Source organism: Lissotriton vulgaris, chromosome 7, assembly GCF_964263255.1.
Source record: "Lissotriton vulgaris chromosome 7, aLisVul1.2, whole genome shotgun sequence".
NCBI classification, from domain to species: domain Eukaryota; kingdom Metazoa; phylum Chordata; class Amphibia; order Caudata; family Salamandridae; genus Lissotriton; species Lissotriton vulgaris.
In genome coordinates this window covers 716,252,705-716,269,183 of record NC_141695.1, presented here as the reverse complement: position 1 = coordinate 716,269,183, position 16,479 = coordinate 716,252,705, and the positions used below count along the sequence as shown (strand labels likewise).

Here is a 16,479-nt window from a genome sequence, read left to right as displayed (position 1 = left end):
TGTTCTTATCTTGTCACATCTGCTGTGCATTCAAAGATGGAGGTCAAATGTCAGGGTCTGTCCTCCAGGGAGCATGGTGTTTCTTTTTGTTGCTCTGACTTCAAAGTGAGAAAACCAGGTCAGCAGAGCTGCTTTAGAGCCAGATAACCGGGTCAGGAGAGCTGCTGTAGAACCAGAGAACCAGGTCAGCAGTGCTGTTGTTGAGCCAGAGAACTTGGTCAGCAGAGCTGCTGTAGAGCCAATAAACCAGGTCAGCAGAGCTGCTGTAAAGCATGAGAACCAGGTCAGTAGAGCCGCACAGAGCCAGAGAATCAGGTTAGCAGAGCCTCTCTAGAGCCAGAAAACCAGGTCAGCTGAGCCGTTGTAGAGCCAGAGAACAAGGTCAGCAGAGCCGTTGTAGAGCCAGAGAACAAGGTCATCAGAACTGTAGTAGATCCAGAGCACCAGGTCAGCAGAGCTGCTGTAGAGCCAGAGAACCAGGTCAGCAGAGCTGCTGTAGAGCCAGAGAACCAGGTCAGCAGAGCTGCTGTAGAGACAGAGAACCAGGTCAGCAGAGCTGCTCTAGAGCCAGATAACCAGGAGATCAGAGCTGTTGTAAAGCCTGAAAACCAGGTCAGCAGAGCTGCTGTAGAGCCAGAGAAACCAGGTCAGCAGAGCTGCTGTAGAGCCAGAGAACCAGGTTAGCAGAGCTGCTGCAGAGCCAGAGAACCAGGTCAGCAGAGCTGCTGTAGAGACAGAGAACCAGGTCAGCAGAGCTGTTGTAGAGCCTGAGACCCAGGTTAGAACAGGTGCTGTATGGACTGGAGAGGTACATACGTAATCAGACACAGAAAAGGTGCACTGATGCAGCGTAATATGGCACATTCTGTTGCAATATTTTGCTATTTCGTCATTTTTTAACACAGTAGTACTGGGCAAACGTTTCTCCTCATTAGCAGCATTCTAAATCTCGAATACAGCCATCAGCAATGAAATGGTAAGAGTTAATCTTTGCAAAGTGTCTGTCCCCCCCGGGAACCAAGGCTGATGCTTTGTAAAGCCTCTTTAGATCTATCTTAGCTAAAATCAATGTTTGCAACTGATACAGAAGATCTGAATCATGCGGCAAGGGTGGAAAACTGTAAATACTCCGAGAACGCTGCGCCCACAATATTGCGTTATTCCAGTGGTCCTGCCTATGAGCAAAGACTTGTAGTGTAATGGCCTTGATTTACTGGCTGTGTTGTAAATCCATGGAACTGTCCCCCAGAAGAATATTTGGGCAAAAAATAACCCCGAAGTACTGACACAGTGGTACTGATAAAATAAGGGCAAAAGTGGAGGCCTTGAAAGGTCACTGAAGTCAAGAAGGAATGGGCAGTTATGGACAACATTGTCATTCTCCAGGTAGGAATTCCCATGCAGGGCAGCTCCAAGTAGCTGGGATGAAACAAGCATTTGAAATACAATAAGTCTCTCATTTACACATGTTGAAGCTATTGGTATTGTAAATGACAATGGGCCAGATGTAGGTAAGTATATTTTACCGATTCATAAATACAGAATGTTACCGATTCGGTATTTATGAATCGGTAAAATAGAAGGGGGGAGATGTAGATAGAATCGGTAATTGAATTACCGATTCTGTAATAATCGGTATTTACCGAATCGGTAAATACCGATTCGGTAATGACCATTGATTCCTATGGGCATTGAAGCCTATAGGAATCAATGGGCATTACCGAATCGGTATTTACCGATTCGGTAAATACCGAATGTTGCAAGGGTGCAGGGGGTGTCACTTTGACACCCTCTAGCACCCCAAATTCAGGCATGTGTGACATGTGGCACACAGACATGCCCTAAGGGCATGTCTGTCTGTCACATGCCATAGGTGTGCATGCACACATGTGCATGCACACCTGGAATCGGAATTTTACCACCCAATTGGATTGGGTGGTAAAATACCGATTCGGTAAGGCCTGTGGGACTCAGAAGAGTCCCACCTACATTTCAAAATTACCGAATCGGTAGAAATACCGATTCTGTATTTGACCGATTCAGTAAATTTACCGAATTGGTAAATTTACTGAATCGGTAAAATAGGTCCCCTACATACTAAATACTTATTACCGGTCGGTAACGGCCGAAATCGGCCGTTACCGACCGGTATTTTGGCTCCTACATCTGGCCCAATGTCTTTTATTTATGTTTTAAAAACCAATACATAAATAAAAGGCGTTGTCATTTACAATACCAATAGCTCAAACTTGCGTAAATGAGAGACCTATTGCATTGCAAATGCTTGTTCTGGTACTTGCCGTCTATATTTTTTGTTACAAAATAAGGACAAGTACCAGGATGCAAAGAAAAAAAATACACGAGAAATTGATACCTGACATCAGACAAATTTGGAACCCTGGAAATAAAAGAGCTTTCCTTTTGTAAAATTTGAATTATGATGGTAGCTTACATGTGCTGGATGATGTTTGGCAGGGTACACGTCCTAAAAAAAAGTGTGGAGACTAACCTTGTTAGGCAGTATTCAAGTGCCATCATGGCGCACGACATCACAGTGCACGACATCACACATGGCATCACAGGAATTGACATTGTAGGAAGTGACATCACAAGCCACGACTTTACAGGAAGTGGCATCACAAGAAGTGAAATCAGATCTAAAGCCCTCACATATATGTTTAACAGGTCTATCATGTGTAGGATTGAGGGCATTGCAAGGATAATAGCACGGGGAGCTATGGAAGATGATAAGTGCATCCGCGGCCGGTAGTGGAAGTACCTGCCGGGTGGTAACGTGGGGAGGGGGAGTGGCAGGGTGGGGGTAGTAATGTATGGATTACGGACCTTAACAGGTAGGTAAACATTTGAGTAAATAAAACGAATTTCGTTGCGTGCACTGCATCGCATTTGGTGATGCAGTGAATGCAATGAAATTCGTTTTATTTATTTATATGTTTACTTACCTGTTAAGGTCCGTAATCCATACATTACTACCCCCCACATTGCCCCTCCCCCTCCCCATGTCACAGCCGGGCAGGTACTCCCACTACCGGCCGTGGCTGGATATGTGACTTCTGCACTTGGTAATCCCCCAGTTTTATGAAACTTATCATGCACATTCATTTACAAACGTATATAATGTATTGTACATGTAATATGCGTGTGTTGATGTAAAGCACTCTGACACCCTGCATTGCGATGAGTAGGGCTATACAAGAAAAAATACTGGTACTTAAATTATTTCAACGCCTCCTCAGGCGTAGTAACCTCTATGTAAATGCTATTTGCTGGGTGTAAATACTGGGAAAGGCCAACACATCTGACATTCTTACAGTGCATGCACATCTCCCAAACAGGAACTGAACAAAGTGAAAACAAAGTGAAAAGTTGCCTTGATTAAGTATGTGTGACGTGCTAACCTTTGCTTCCCTTCTGCTTTATTTGCATCTAGGTGCATCCTGACTGCTTCCAGTCAAGAGACTCACAAAAGGGGGCCTGATGACCCCTCAAATTCTGCCTTTGTTATGGGCCCAGCATGAGTCTTAAATAGGAAAGCCCTCTCCCGACTGCATGTTATTGCATGTTGCAGATGGAAAGCAGACAAAGGGCAGGTGCTGCTGAAAGTGTACCAGTGTTTGGAAATTACACTGGGACGAGTTCAGCACATTATTCAGTGGTGCCCAAATTCTTGGCAGGGTGAACGGTGTTCACCTTGTGAAAATAGTGGGTGGACGCCATCCACCCGCGTGTTCCCCCGACTTGTGCCCTGGTATTTTGATAGGCTCGAACGATAAAAATAACTAAAACGTAATGTGAATTTCCTATTGGATCCTTTCATGATCCCTTTATTTTATCTATTGTGTTACTCTACGATGCATTTAATATGTGCCAATTCAGTTCAAATTACACTGTCAGCAAAATGTTTCTTTGCTATTGGGCACAAATGCTGTATTTTGCATTTAAATGAAATTACATCCTGAACACTTTGCGTTGGCGGAAGCCAAAAGAAATGGAGAATATTGAGCTGTATTGAGCACTGATTGTTTTTTTAAAGATTCAAGCAGAGCCTTTATAATTGGTGAAGGACAAAGCACAATCAATGCTGCCCTTGAAATCTGCCTCACACTTCTCACCCACGCCCACCTGCAAGCCAATCGAACAAAGGTGCATTGTCGATGGGATTGACTACGCTGCCGATCCCCTATGTTCTTCTTCACAGAAATAAATTCTCTTCAGTGGACCCTCAAGGCAGCGGTTTCCTGGCTTGTGTAGCCCACTTGGACTGCAGCCTGCAACCTCGTCCTAAGACCGAAGGTAAACATCTTCACCAGGCTCAACGGCGACCAGCACCCTATCGACGATGACAACCTCCTCGACCCGAGAATCCATCTTCTCCCGCTCAAAGCTTTTCCCTCCTGCAGGCCAATCCAACAAAGGAGCATCGCTGATGGGATTGACTTCACCGCCGCTCCCCTATGTTCTTCTCCACAGCAATAAATTATTTTCAGTGGAACCTCCAGGCAGCGGTTTCCTGGCTTGTGTAACTCTCTTGGACTGCAGCCTGCAACCTCGTCCCAAGACCGAAGGTAAACATCTTCACCAGGCTCAATGGCAACCAGCACCCTATTGACGATGACAACCTCCTTGACCTGAGAATCCAGCTTCTCCTGCACAAAGCTTTTCCTACCTTCGTCAACAGCTTCACCAAGACCAGACCTCATCCAGGAGCTCCCATTTATCAAAGACGTATTCTCAGATACAGCCTGTTGCCTTGCCCAACTGAGATTCTACCTTCTCAAGAATTTTAAAAATATTTTTCCTTAGTCTGAAGAAACGTCGAGACTGGGCCCAATCCACCCCTTGTAGCCGACCTTCACTCCATTGTGTTCAGCCTTAACTGACCCTGTCCTATACTACTCGATACCCGCAGTTGGCCCCTTGATCTTTTAGGTGCTAGATTTTACAAAAAAGTTTCAAAAATCATAACTCCGGTTCTGCTCATTGGATTGAATTCATTTTGGTGTAATTTTATTTATTCAAATTTACTCTGGTTTTCTAAATTTGTGTGGGATTTTTCTTGTGTTGCATTTTCACTTTAATTACTGTTTGTGTGCTGCAGAAATACTTTCCATATTGTCTCTAAGTTAAGACTGATTGCATTTGTGCCGAGCAACTAGAGGGTTAAGCACAGGTTAAGTTAGTGACTCTTTGCAGCTCACCCTGGCAAGGATTGTGTTTATTATTTGAGTAGGGCTTTAATCCATCTCAACTAATAACCCAATTTCTTATAATGGCTATATAGATCAATTAACAGTGTATTACATAGATTCCCTTCAGATTACTTATCCTGGTGTTTTACCATTGGCAGACCACAGAGACCTTATTGTTCTTTTTTTTTTTTACATAATTTTTATTGTTTTGTTGCCAACTTACAATTCAGTACTAGTAAGAGTCAGAACAATCTTGTACATCAGCATACCCCAGTGTACTCAATAAAGAATCAGTATCGTCTATGCAGTTAAGTCTATTGCTTTGTCTGCGGCCGTCTCGATCTTCCGGTCCTGGCGCAGTTTGCGAGTGGGTACTGTTCTAGTGTCCATTCCCAACTGCCCCCAACCCCAACCACAGCCCCAACTGGGGTACCCCCAACCACCTCCCTCCCTCCCCAACCCCTCAGGCGTGTCACATTGGAGCATTCCCTGCTGCCCCTGGGGGCAAAAACCATGATTGTTCTATGCAACGGGACCAATGAGAGTGCTGTGGTATTAAGCGTCTCACGTGTGGGGTAAGTGCAGCTCTACGCCAATAATTCATAGTGTAACTCTACCGACTACTTTGTTATCTCGCGTGTGCCTCGGGGCCATCTGCTCGGACATCATCATCTAAATCCTCAGGGGCTGTAAGTTCCATAACTAGTTTCTCCCAGGCTCTTGCCCTCTCCAACGCCTTCTCGTTGCCCGTTCTACGTGCAAGATGAAGTCGGATAGTGCCCTCACACTCTGTCCACTTTTGGAATTCCGCCCTCCACTTATCTATACCAGGGCCCTTTTTTCTCTTTCCAATGGTAGGTTATAGTTCTTTTAGCCAATAGGAATTCCAAATCAATAAATTTGCTGGTGATTTTGTTCTTTGAGGTGTGGGGAAACCAATGTAGGATACAGTGTGCCATGGAAGGTTGTAGGTCTCTATCAGTTCACAGAGACATTATTGTTCTTCAGATGTTTCCAACTTTTTTATTCCTACGCGGTGCTTTCAATCAATCAATCAATCAATCATTTGTAAAGCGTACTACATACCCGCGAGGGTCTCAAGGCGCTGCGGGGGGGCACTACTGATCGAACAGCCAGGTCTTGAGTATCCTCCTGAAGGTCAGCAGGTCTTGGGTCTGTCGTAGGCTCAGTGGGAGGGTGTTACATGTCTTGGAGGCGAGGTAGGAGAAGGATCTCCCACTGGTGGCTGTTCTTCGTGTGCGCGGGACGGTGGCGAGTGAGAGGTCAGCGGAGCGTATCTGGCAGTTGGGGATGTAGAAGCCGTCTGTTGAGGTAGGCTGGGCCGGTCTTGTGGAGTGCCTTGTGTGCCTTGTGTGTGTGGGTGAGGAGCTTGAAGGATATCCTCTTGTTGACAGGGAGCCAGTGCAGGTTTCTCAGGTGGGGGGTGATGTGGCCGTGGCGTCGTCACTCGAGGTTCTAAGCTATGCGGAAAGCACATAGCAGGGACCATTCCCAGGTTGTGAAACCAGCTACCTGTTTCTAGTTTCTCTTTGTTCCATAATGAGTTTTGACAGGTTTAATAAAGTGCTGAGTGGATAACATTTTTATCTGGAAAAATCTGTGTTTTCGCTCCACATGGTATGAATATTTTTATTATGATGTCCGTTTGTGATTTTCATGCGATTCATGTCTAATTATTTTATTTGTTTTATTATTGCATATAAATAGAAAGAAGGGAGACCTTTCATATACCATGTAAGTGGCAGGTGCATCATCCCGGAAGAAACTTCACTTCCAGTCCAAGTGCAAAGTATGCCAAATGTTGAGTGAAACACTAATGCAGCGACAACGACACAACCAATGAAAGTTGCAAGGCAGCAGTTTCTTCCCGCTGCCTCTACTTAATCTGCCCCAGAAGTGTTTGACTCTTTTCTGGGTGGATGTACTCTGACTAATCACTGAAGCCCCTGTCTATCTCTGCCTCGGAATGGCTACCCATATCTATGGCACTCTATCCCAGATACTGGGACTCTACATCTTCCATGAGACATGTGTTTGTCTGACATTAGGTGATTGTATTTCACAGCGCAGCCTCATTGCCTTTCTCATTTGGCTACCACCCACCCTACCCCCTTGTCCTCAAATGGCTCCTGTAATGTTGATAGATCAAAGACAAAATAGCTGACATACTACCTGCATATCGGAACTATTTGAAGGTTTGTATTTCACCAGAGACACCTCAATGTAATAGCCTGCTGTGCATCACCAACTTGTGAGTCAACACGTGGTTACCTACAATGGATGAATGTTAAACCCGGGTCAAGTACAATACAAAGAGCTTCAGTCTACCAATGACTGGCATGCACTACTCCTTAGAGGTGTAGTTGTAGATGATTTCAATGATTAAGTATACATACTATATGAAAGAGAAATAGATGAACTTTTGAATATTGCAGGATCCTATCTCTAGAAAGTTACATGAGGGATGAGATGGACAACATATTTAGCTCCACTGACTTTGTGCCCCAAAAAATAGAAAACAATGCATCTATCTTTAGTATACTAATTAGGGTAGCAGATGTTGTACTACGTATTCAAAGTGAAAACCACTCAGCAGCACAATCTTCAACAAGCCATATTACAAACACCATGTAAATTATGTGTTTCTGAGGATCACTTTTCCTTTTAATTAAATGATCTTACAGAAAGTATTTGCCTTTCATTTCATGGGCTATAGGTGTGGGTAACATGGCTGATGCTTTGCTAAAGAAGATAACCACTGACACAGTTTGGGCATGGCTCTTGTATAATAACACCTTACACCTTCCATTTCAGCAATATCATTTTCAGATAGCATTTCATTACTGAAGGAATCTTTGCTGGTGGACCTCTTAATAGGAGAGATCAGCTGTGGTAAATCATCAAGGTTTATACTCTATTACCTTTGGCAGAGTTCCTCAATAAAACAATAAAACCTGTGCTACTTTGGCCCTTATCTTTAAAAAACATCCTCTGTAAGGCCTCCCTCAACAGTGATGGTGTCAGCCATGATAGATAATGTTCACAATACCTGTTGGTGTACCCCTTCATAGTGTGGGTAGGTTCTCTTTCATGCAGTGAGTCCTGGGCTCTGGCTATGACTGTGTTGTGTGAAGAGCTTCTTATATCTTCCTAGCAGTTGAAAGTGAGGTATAATCACCCACAATATAATTTTTCTGACCCACACTATTTCAGGTCTTGGGATTCCTACGCCTGGATTTCATAGGCGGTGTCGAGTGGTTTTGGCAACTGCTTCTAGGCATGTGGAGAGCTGTTGTTACTGGGTAGTAACTTCTGTCATTTTCTGATCAGGTCACATGTGATGCCACTTCTGGTCTCTGGGGCCCCTGGCGGTCAAGGGACCATTGAAGATCACATATTTTTTCAGGGACAGATGGTTCATGGGTGAACACTTCTGGGGCGCATGTGACATACTTTCTGGGGCTGCATTTCTCAGTCATGGTTCACGGGTGACATCACTTCTGGTACTCAGAAGTGATGTCCCTTCTGGGGTGTGATTTCCAGGCTGTGTAGCTGTTTCTTTTAAGCTAGTGGAAAGTATCCTTTCTTTCTACTCATGTTTGCTATCACCATAGCATCTAAGAGATAGATTAGCTCCTGGCTTGTGGGGTGATGGAAGCAAGACATAAAAATACAATTCAGTACAGTACAAAAATAGCTTTAAAAATTACCATATATCTTTGTAAGGGATTAAAGATCCTGTACTTTCACTTCCTGTGATGCAAAAAGGGGTCAAATGGCATGTCTTGCCACATATGCTACATTTATGATTTTGTATGAATAGAAGAAATGATGGCACTGGAAAACTTCCCCCCAAACATATTTCATAAGAATGTTTTGAATCAGATCTTGATGAAATCTGAATATTGGAGTCCACATCTGTTTCGGTTTTCCAAATTAATTATGATTCAGAATTTTAAATCTTTAGATGATTCCGATCTTTGTATTCAGAGGAAAAAAGATTTTATTTCAGAAAAGATTTTCTGCAGGTAAAAGCTTGTGCGATGCTTTATAGGCTACCTCTTTATTGCCTTAGAAATTCTCTGTATGATGGTGATACCCAGCCCCCAACACTTTAATTTTAAAGTAAGTTAGAATGGGTGAGGTTAAACCTGGGCAGTGAAAAATCTGCAGAAGGACTGAGAAAATGTGAGTCAAATAAAATTGACTGTCCAAATAATTCCTATTTTGAATTCCATATTTTGCAATTTCAAATCTGAAATCTAAATTTATTTTGTGTTTATATATTTTATTTAAATTATAGTAGTCAGTTAAAGAATTAAATACTATTATAAGATAGGGAAGAAAAGGGAAAAGGCAATGGGGGAATGTGGAAAACTGTCCAAATAGACTAAAATGTACAACACAGTGTTGTAAAGCCATACATTTTATAAAGTCAGTAGAAAAGGTAATGAAAAAGCCACACTAAAGCAAAGACACTGTTACTGCACTTTTCTGCAGAAAAATATCAATAGAGTTAAACATTTCAGTTTTCTGTTTATTTCTTTGCTGGACTTCTAACTTTGCAGTACATAGTCCTCATTCAATAAAGTTTAGCCACATCGACTAAAAATGGTGGATTATTTTAGAGGTAGATTTCTAAAGAACAGTTAATGACTTCAGTGCATTTTAAGTAAAAATGCCACTTAGGGCTACATGTACATACAACTGGTTGCAAAATACTGGTCGAAATCCACAGCCAGTGTGGTAATTTGTGAAGCAACATATGTACAAATAGGTTATTTTACAAATTACCAATTTGTAGTAGGTCGCAATTCTACCTACCTCATGAATATTAATGAGGTAGGCTGCAAATGATGACCCACTAGGAATAATATCCATCATAGGGATGGTGGTCTTCTGAGGTCAGTAGATTGCCATGTCTGTGATTGCTTTTAAATAAAACATTTTGTTTTCACTAAATGCAACCCATTTTCCTAGGATGTGTTTAAACCCAAATAATTAAAAGTGTTATTTTTTTTACAGAATATGGCCACTGCCTTCTCATAAAAAATCTTTTTCTTAACATTCATAAAGACCAAGTGGTCCCTTGGGGATCCCTTCCCATTTTGGAAACAGATTACCACCTCCTTTGAGGTGTTGATAAAATGTTTATTTTTTGAGACCTCATTTTGGTTGCAAAACATGAATACATACCTGTACAATATGGTATCTGGAAAAGTCACCTTAAACATGCTTCTTCCAAGTACTGAATCGATATTAGGTCGCAAACCAAAATCGCGAGTCAGTAATGTGCTATCAAATAGCAAATTGGGTTTGAAACATTAGGAATAGTCTTCCTAACGGTCCCAAACAGCTCCTTTCTGCGAATCAGTCCATTTGCGACTGCAAAAAGGCTTCGTACATCAAGCCCATAGCCTCTTTCGTTCACAGGTAAGGGTAGGTTTGATGGCTTGTGGTCAATTGTTTAAAAAAAATATTGGAAGCATATCTACAGTTTAACCCCACAATTCAATCCAATTTTTGTTAAAAATATCACAGTCGAATCTTTCAATTGCTTGAGGCGATAAATTTTGGCCCACGCTTCATAGCATATGTACGCCTGCTTTATACAAACTTAACGGCGTCTGTACGCATAGACGGGCACCGCTCACACCCCTTCCCTATCCAAAGAGGCACTAGATAGGTCTGCTCCCTGTCCCCACTGTTGTTCGCCTTTGCGACAGAGCCTTTGGTGGCGTGGGTTGGGAGTGACCTAGTGCTCCGTGGCTTTGAATGGTCCCAGTCAAGATTGGATCATATTGCGTTATATTCGGACGATGTCTATTTTTTATAACAGACCCATAGTTCTCGGGACCCCGCATACTGGAAATCCTTAGAGTGTTCAGAGGAACTACCGGTCTACACATGAACCCCGCAAAATCCGTGCTGTTTTTAGTATGTGGTCATCAAGGATGTGATACCTGGGTATCACAGCTATCCATGCGACAGACAGTTTTAAATATCTAGGCATTTTAGTGTCACCATGCCCCAAAGTCTCATGGGCGCATAATATTATTCCATTGCTTGCAAGTCTTAGTGGTGAAACTGCAATATGGTCCTCTCTTCCCTTGTCTCTATACGGGCGATCGGCCATCTTTAAGATGGTATTGCTGCCCTGGATTTTATATTGCCTCCAAAACTTCCCTTATCATATTCCACGCTCCTGGTTTGCACAGATCAACGCCATACAAAAAAATTTCTCTGGAACGGTGGGGCGGTCAAGGTTGCACTCAACACATGTGTACAGTCCACATTCTGTGGAGGGATCGCTGCGGACATCTGTTCATATTATGTGGCGTCTCATACACTTGTGGTAAATGAATGGTGGTATAACTCACCCACACACCCGGCTTTTGCAATTGAGCATTCGGCAATGGAAGGGACTCCCCTCCAGCAACTCCTATTTAGTGACACATGCCTGGATTTTTTACCTCCAGCAGGTAAAGTCGTGATACAGCTGTGGCAGACTAAAGTCAGACAGATGGGTTGGAGCGGGACGCTAACCCAGATGACCCCACTATGGCAGGTACATACCTCTGGCCAGTGGCCACTTTGGGGGCGTTCTGGGGGTGGGATCTAGTGGGGATATCAACCCTCTGCGATGTGATGCGGCACTACACTGAAATCCTTCCAGCAACTACAGGAGGAGTATAAATTACACAAAACACAATTCTACAAATACCTCCAACTTCGTCATGCACTGACTCCCCTGATCCACCCGCTTGAGACCCTTCCGGAATTCCACCCATTAGAGGGTTTCTGCTGACGGGAGATCTGGACCTACACAAGATCAAGCAAATATACCAGACACTGACGACCCACACACAGACAACGCTCGATAAGACACGGCTGGCGTGGCAAGCCGACATTCCTGATTTGACGGACGACGCCTGGGCTGAAGCTCGTGAGGCGTGGCGGTCTCTACACGGTACCGCCTGATATAGTTTAAATATCTTCACCGAGCATATTATACACGGACCAGACTCTGGCAGATGGGGGTTATACAGTCCCCTGCATATTTGTGGTGTGAACGAGAGAACGGGACTTTCTTGCCTACAGTTTGGAGTTGCACTGTGTTAACCCTTTTGGCATAGAATTAGGTCCTGCATAAATGAGGTACTTTCCTGGGAACTCCTGCTTGACCCACGACTCTTCCTTTTACACAGCACAGACGACATTGGAGGAAATAAGTATAAGCAACACTTACTGTTTTTAGCTCTCACAATTGCCAAGCGTGATATCGCACAACGGTGGGAAGGACATCTCCCCCGACACTAGGTAAATGGAAGACCGAATTAGATAGATGTATGGGGGCGGAAATAGCAGTATTTATAGCTCCTGGCTGCCAAATTAAACATAGGAAAATTTGGACCCGATGGGCGAAATATCGTGGAATAGAGCTTCCCCCTTGCCACCCACAGACCCCTTAAAAATGACCCCATATTCCCAATGCTCATTGACCGGACTATTCCGCACTGTATGATAATGGCTCATTATGTTAATATGTCATATACTCTTGTCTTGAGATCTAGTACTGTCTGCAGTTTGTTTAAATTGTGCCACCTGCATGTTTGGCAGGTGTTGGAAAATGATCAATATGTCGGAACTTCAGCGATGTCAATGCTTCTTTTTCTCCTACAGGTCATTGTAGAGCTGTTGCCCAACTTTCAAATGAAAAACCAAATAAAATGTGTTGCTAAAAATAAATATAAATCACAGACAAAAAACACAGATGGTAAAGAACATTCAAGTGTCTTCCAAACCCAACAGTTAAATTGTGTCACGATTTGTATTCATGCAGTAAGAAGGGTGATCAAAAGTAACAATCCAAATTGTGAAAAACTTTACTTAACGACAGAAGCAATGATTGGCTTTTTATAAGTACACTTCCACACCCTCGTTCATTTATTCAATAATTCACATAGGTATCAGAATATTCAGTCACATAAAAAGTTATCAATTTCATATTTCTTAATTTATTATAAATTAAAAAATCTTATAGATTATTGATTCCATTTCATCCTTGGTAGGTACTATAGATAATGTTCTGAATACAACCAAATTACCTTTCAACTGAATTAATTCATATTATTTGGTTAGCATGATGTTATCATATCTCTGCATGTCCACTGACGAAAACATTTGAATGTTTATCCAATAAACTATGTGATCTAAAACGACTTTAACCCAGTTTTAATCTTACAATGGCTATGCCATTAGATTCTTAAACATTCCAGCAATTACTTTCTCACAGCCTTTGCTGAGAAATGACTCCTCTGTGTAGAATCTTGGACTTTACTAGACAATTGGTTGTACAACCCCAACCATTGCTTGTTTTATCTTCAAGAAGGACTTGACTAGACCTTGGCAACATGTAGATCTCCTCTTTATGTGCTGACTTTTGTGAGGCACAGTTTCTTTTTCACCCACATTAACACTAACAAGTACAGCGAGCACTCTACCTCGATCATTGTCAATGATTTGAAATGTAATGCTGTGTCAACTAAATGAGCATTCAGACAATGAGCTAAATGTCCCATTTGATCTGAAAATTGAATAGTTCTTATTTCAAAACTAAATGAAAATGATTTTAATTCAACTGTTTCAGTCTATTCCAAAATTATAGCAATTTTAGTTTTATGCCTGCACTGAAACACTATGTTTGTATATAGTGGAAAGGTTAAAAAAGAAAGAGTAACACATAGTCTGTAAAAACCTTAACGCAATCCTTGCTCTGCAACTCCTATCGTTAAAATCATTAAAATTGACAAGTGGCATGAACATTGATGTCCATCAGAGTTTTTTAAAATGCATTTCAATAATTTATATTTTCCAACTAAAAATATAAAATATATAATTTGTAGTGCAATATGCTTTTGAAAAGAAATTGAAGAATAAATAGTGAGAAGATACGGTTATTAATAACAACTCATTCTATAATACAATTATTTTGAAGCTTGAAGACATTTTCTAAAAAGTACATTTTAAATACAAAAAAAAATAAACCCCAATGAAGTTGGGGGTACTGATACCCTGATATCCTGATAATCAATACTAAGGCCTGGAAACGGGGTTGTACACTTACTGCAAGGGCCACAGGCTAAACAAAGAGGAGAAAACTGAGAGGAAATGGGGTGCATTATATGGTCTAATACACTTACCAATCACTTTTGGTCCTCAGCTCAACCCTAAGTAGCTGTGGTACCGAGACGCAAGGCTTACACAGAGTAACAAGAGTTAAACATTTATACAGCTCCAAAATAATTGAAGAAGAAATAGACACAAAACTCAAGAAATCCGACACCAACTTATAAAAACATTTTTAGAGATAACTTAGGTAAGGGTCAATGCGGTCGGTTAGAAATACTTGGGGCAACCAACTCCGGCAGGGAGGTAGCCAGGCGGTCCATCAAGGTCCTAAATACCAGTTACCTTCACAGGAGGAGCAGTCCAGAAACAGTTCCAGGCACCTTATCCTTGTTGCAATGGATTCCAATGGAATTGCCCTGATGCAAGGGATGAAGGATGCTGTGTATTAGACACAGTCGACAAGGCTCTTCTTGCAGGAATTCCCAGTTCATGAAAGTGGTGAGGGGTTGCTGGTGCAAGGTCGACATCCCACAAAGTTCTCTGGTTTGGCTGAAGTCCAGTTGCCCATTGTTATCATCACAGGCCAATCCTTCCTGGGTCGATAACGTTCCTTCTGAGAGTCCAAGCAACTCACCGACAGCACTCGCTGGGTCAGCGAACTTGGGTGCAACTGTGTGCATTGGTGTGCATTGGATCTTCATTCTCGGTGCTGCACAGCCCGTTGGTAGCAGGTTGAAGACTTTGGGCTACCAATGTGCCCCAGCAGGCTTCTTTAGCTACTGTGCCCCTGTGTTGCGCACAGGAGGCCAGACAGCTGGCCCTTGGAGTTCTCGTGGCTTTACTGGGCTCTGGAGAGGGCTTCTCCTTGAGCAGGACACAGAAGGCACAGTCCCTCTCTTCGCTAGCCACCAGGTGCAACCTTTCTTTGCTGATCCCTCAGTGCAGCAGGGCAGTCCTCCTTTGGTCCTTTTTTCCAAGTTGGTTGAGATCTGAGGTCTGAGTGCCAGGTTTACCCCTTTATGTTTAGAAAGTGCCCTCAGGGCAGGATCCAGTTGGTAGCCAATGGGCTACCATGTTCCCTTACACCTGGTGACCACTTCCTGTGGAGTGTGACCTCTGGCCACCCTATGATGTACTATTCTGCCCATGCCCAATATGCCCAGAGCCCTCTCATGGTGTACAGACCATACTAGTCCACCCCTTAGTTTGGCTAACTCATACCTACATGCTCCTGGGGAAACTGGTTTGGCAACAGGTCTCCCTCTCTGCCTCCTGTGCCAGCCTGTCTTCCTCAACAATAGGGCACCCCTCCTCTTGGGTGCTACACATCTGCCCTTCAAAGGTGGCTTCACCCTTGCAGTCAGCCTTTTGGGGCTAACACTCAAGTGACGTCCTGAAAGAGAGAGATGACACCTCCCTGACCTGCAATCCCTCATTATTTTCCTTCCTGAGATTCATTAGCACATACCTACAGAAGGGCAGAAAGTTATCTCTTGGAGCAGGATCCATGTGTACTTGGGAGGGCTCAAGAGTTTTAAAGGCAACAAAGGGGCTGCTTTGATAAAGCTGGACACTGCAACAAGTTACATTAATGTCAACTTGAAATACAATTTGGGCTTAATGCAATGAGTTGTTTGATACCCTGGGATGCCCACTTTGGTTGCACCGTTCAAGAGTTAGCACAGCTGAGGGGTCAGTGAGTAACCCTGTAATCTCGCAAATTGGGCAACCAAGTCTTTCCACAGGAAAAACTGTTTTTTCATGCGTTTTACTGTCAGGACATGTAAAGTACATGGCCTGACTTTGTCATATGTTGCACCCTGCCTTTACGGCTCAGAAGGAATGTCAGAGGGGTGACTTATACATGTGTCCAGGGGAAGTGATGGCTTTGCCAATGCTTTCAATAGCAAAGTCAGGCAAGCAGTGCACAACTGCTCTACCAGTTTTCCATGGCAGACTAAGCTACTTCTTTTACTGGAGGGACCTTTAGGATGGCACAATCAGTGCAGCAAACACTGGGGTACCCCTCTAACTTACAACCCTTGGGTACCAGGGTACCATTTACTAGGGACTTACAGGCAAGTTAGCCATTTCCAATTTGGTATTGCTAATTCAA

General features: G+C 43.0%; 1 protein-coding gene across 1 annotated transcript in view; it reads left to right on the top strand.

Moving 5' to 3' along the window:
* The window catches only part of RGS9 (regulator of G protein signaling 9), a 956,925-nt gene that overhangs the window by 62,639 nt on the left and 877,807 nt on the right, over positions 1–16,479 (top strand). The gene's annotated exons all lie outside the window — the stretch shown is intronic.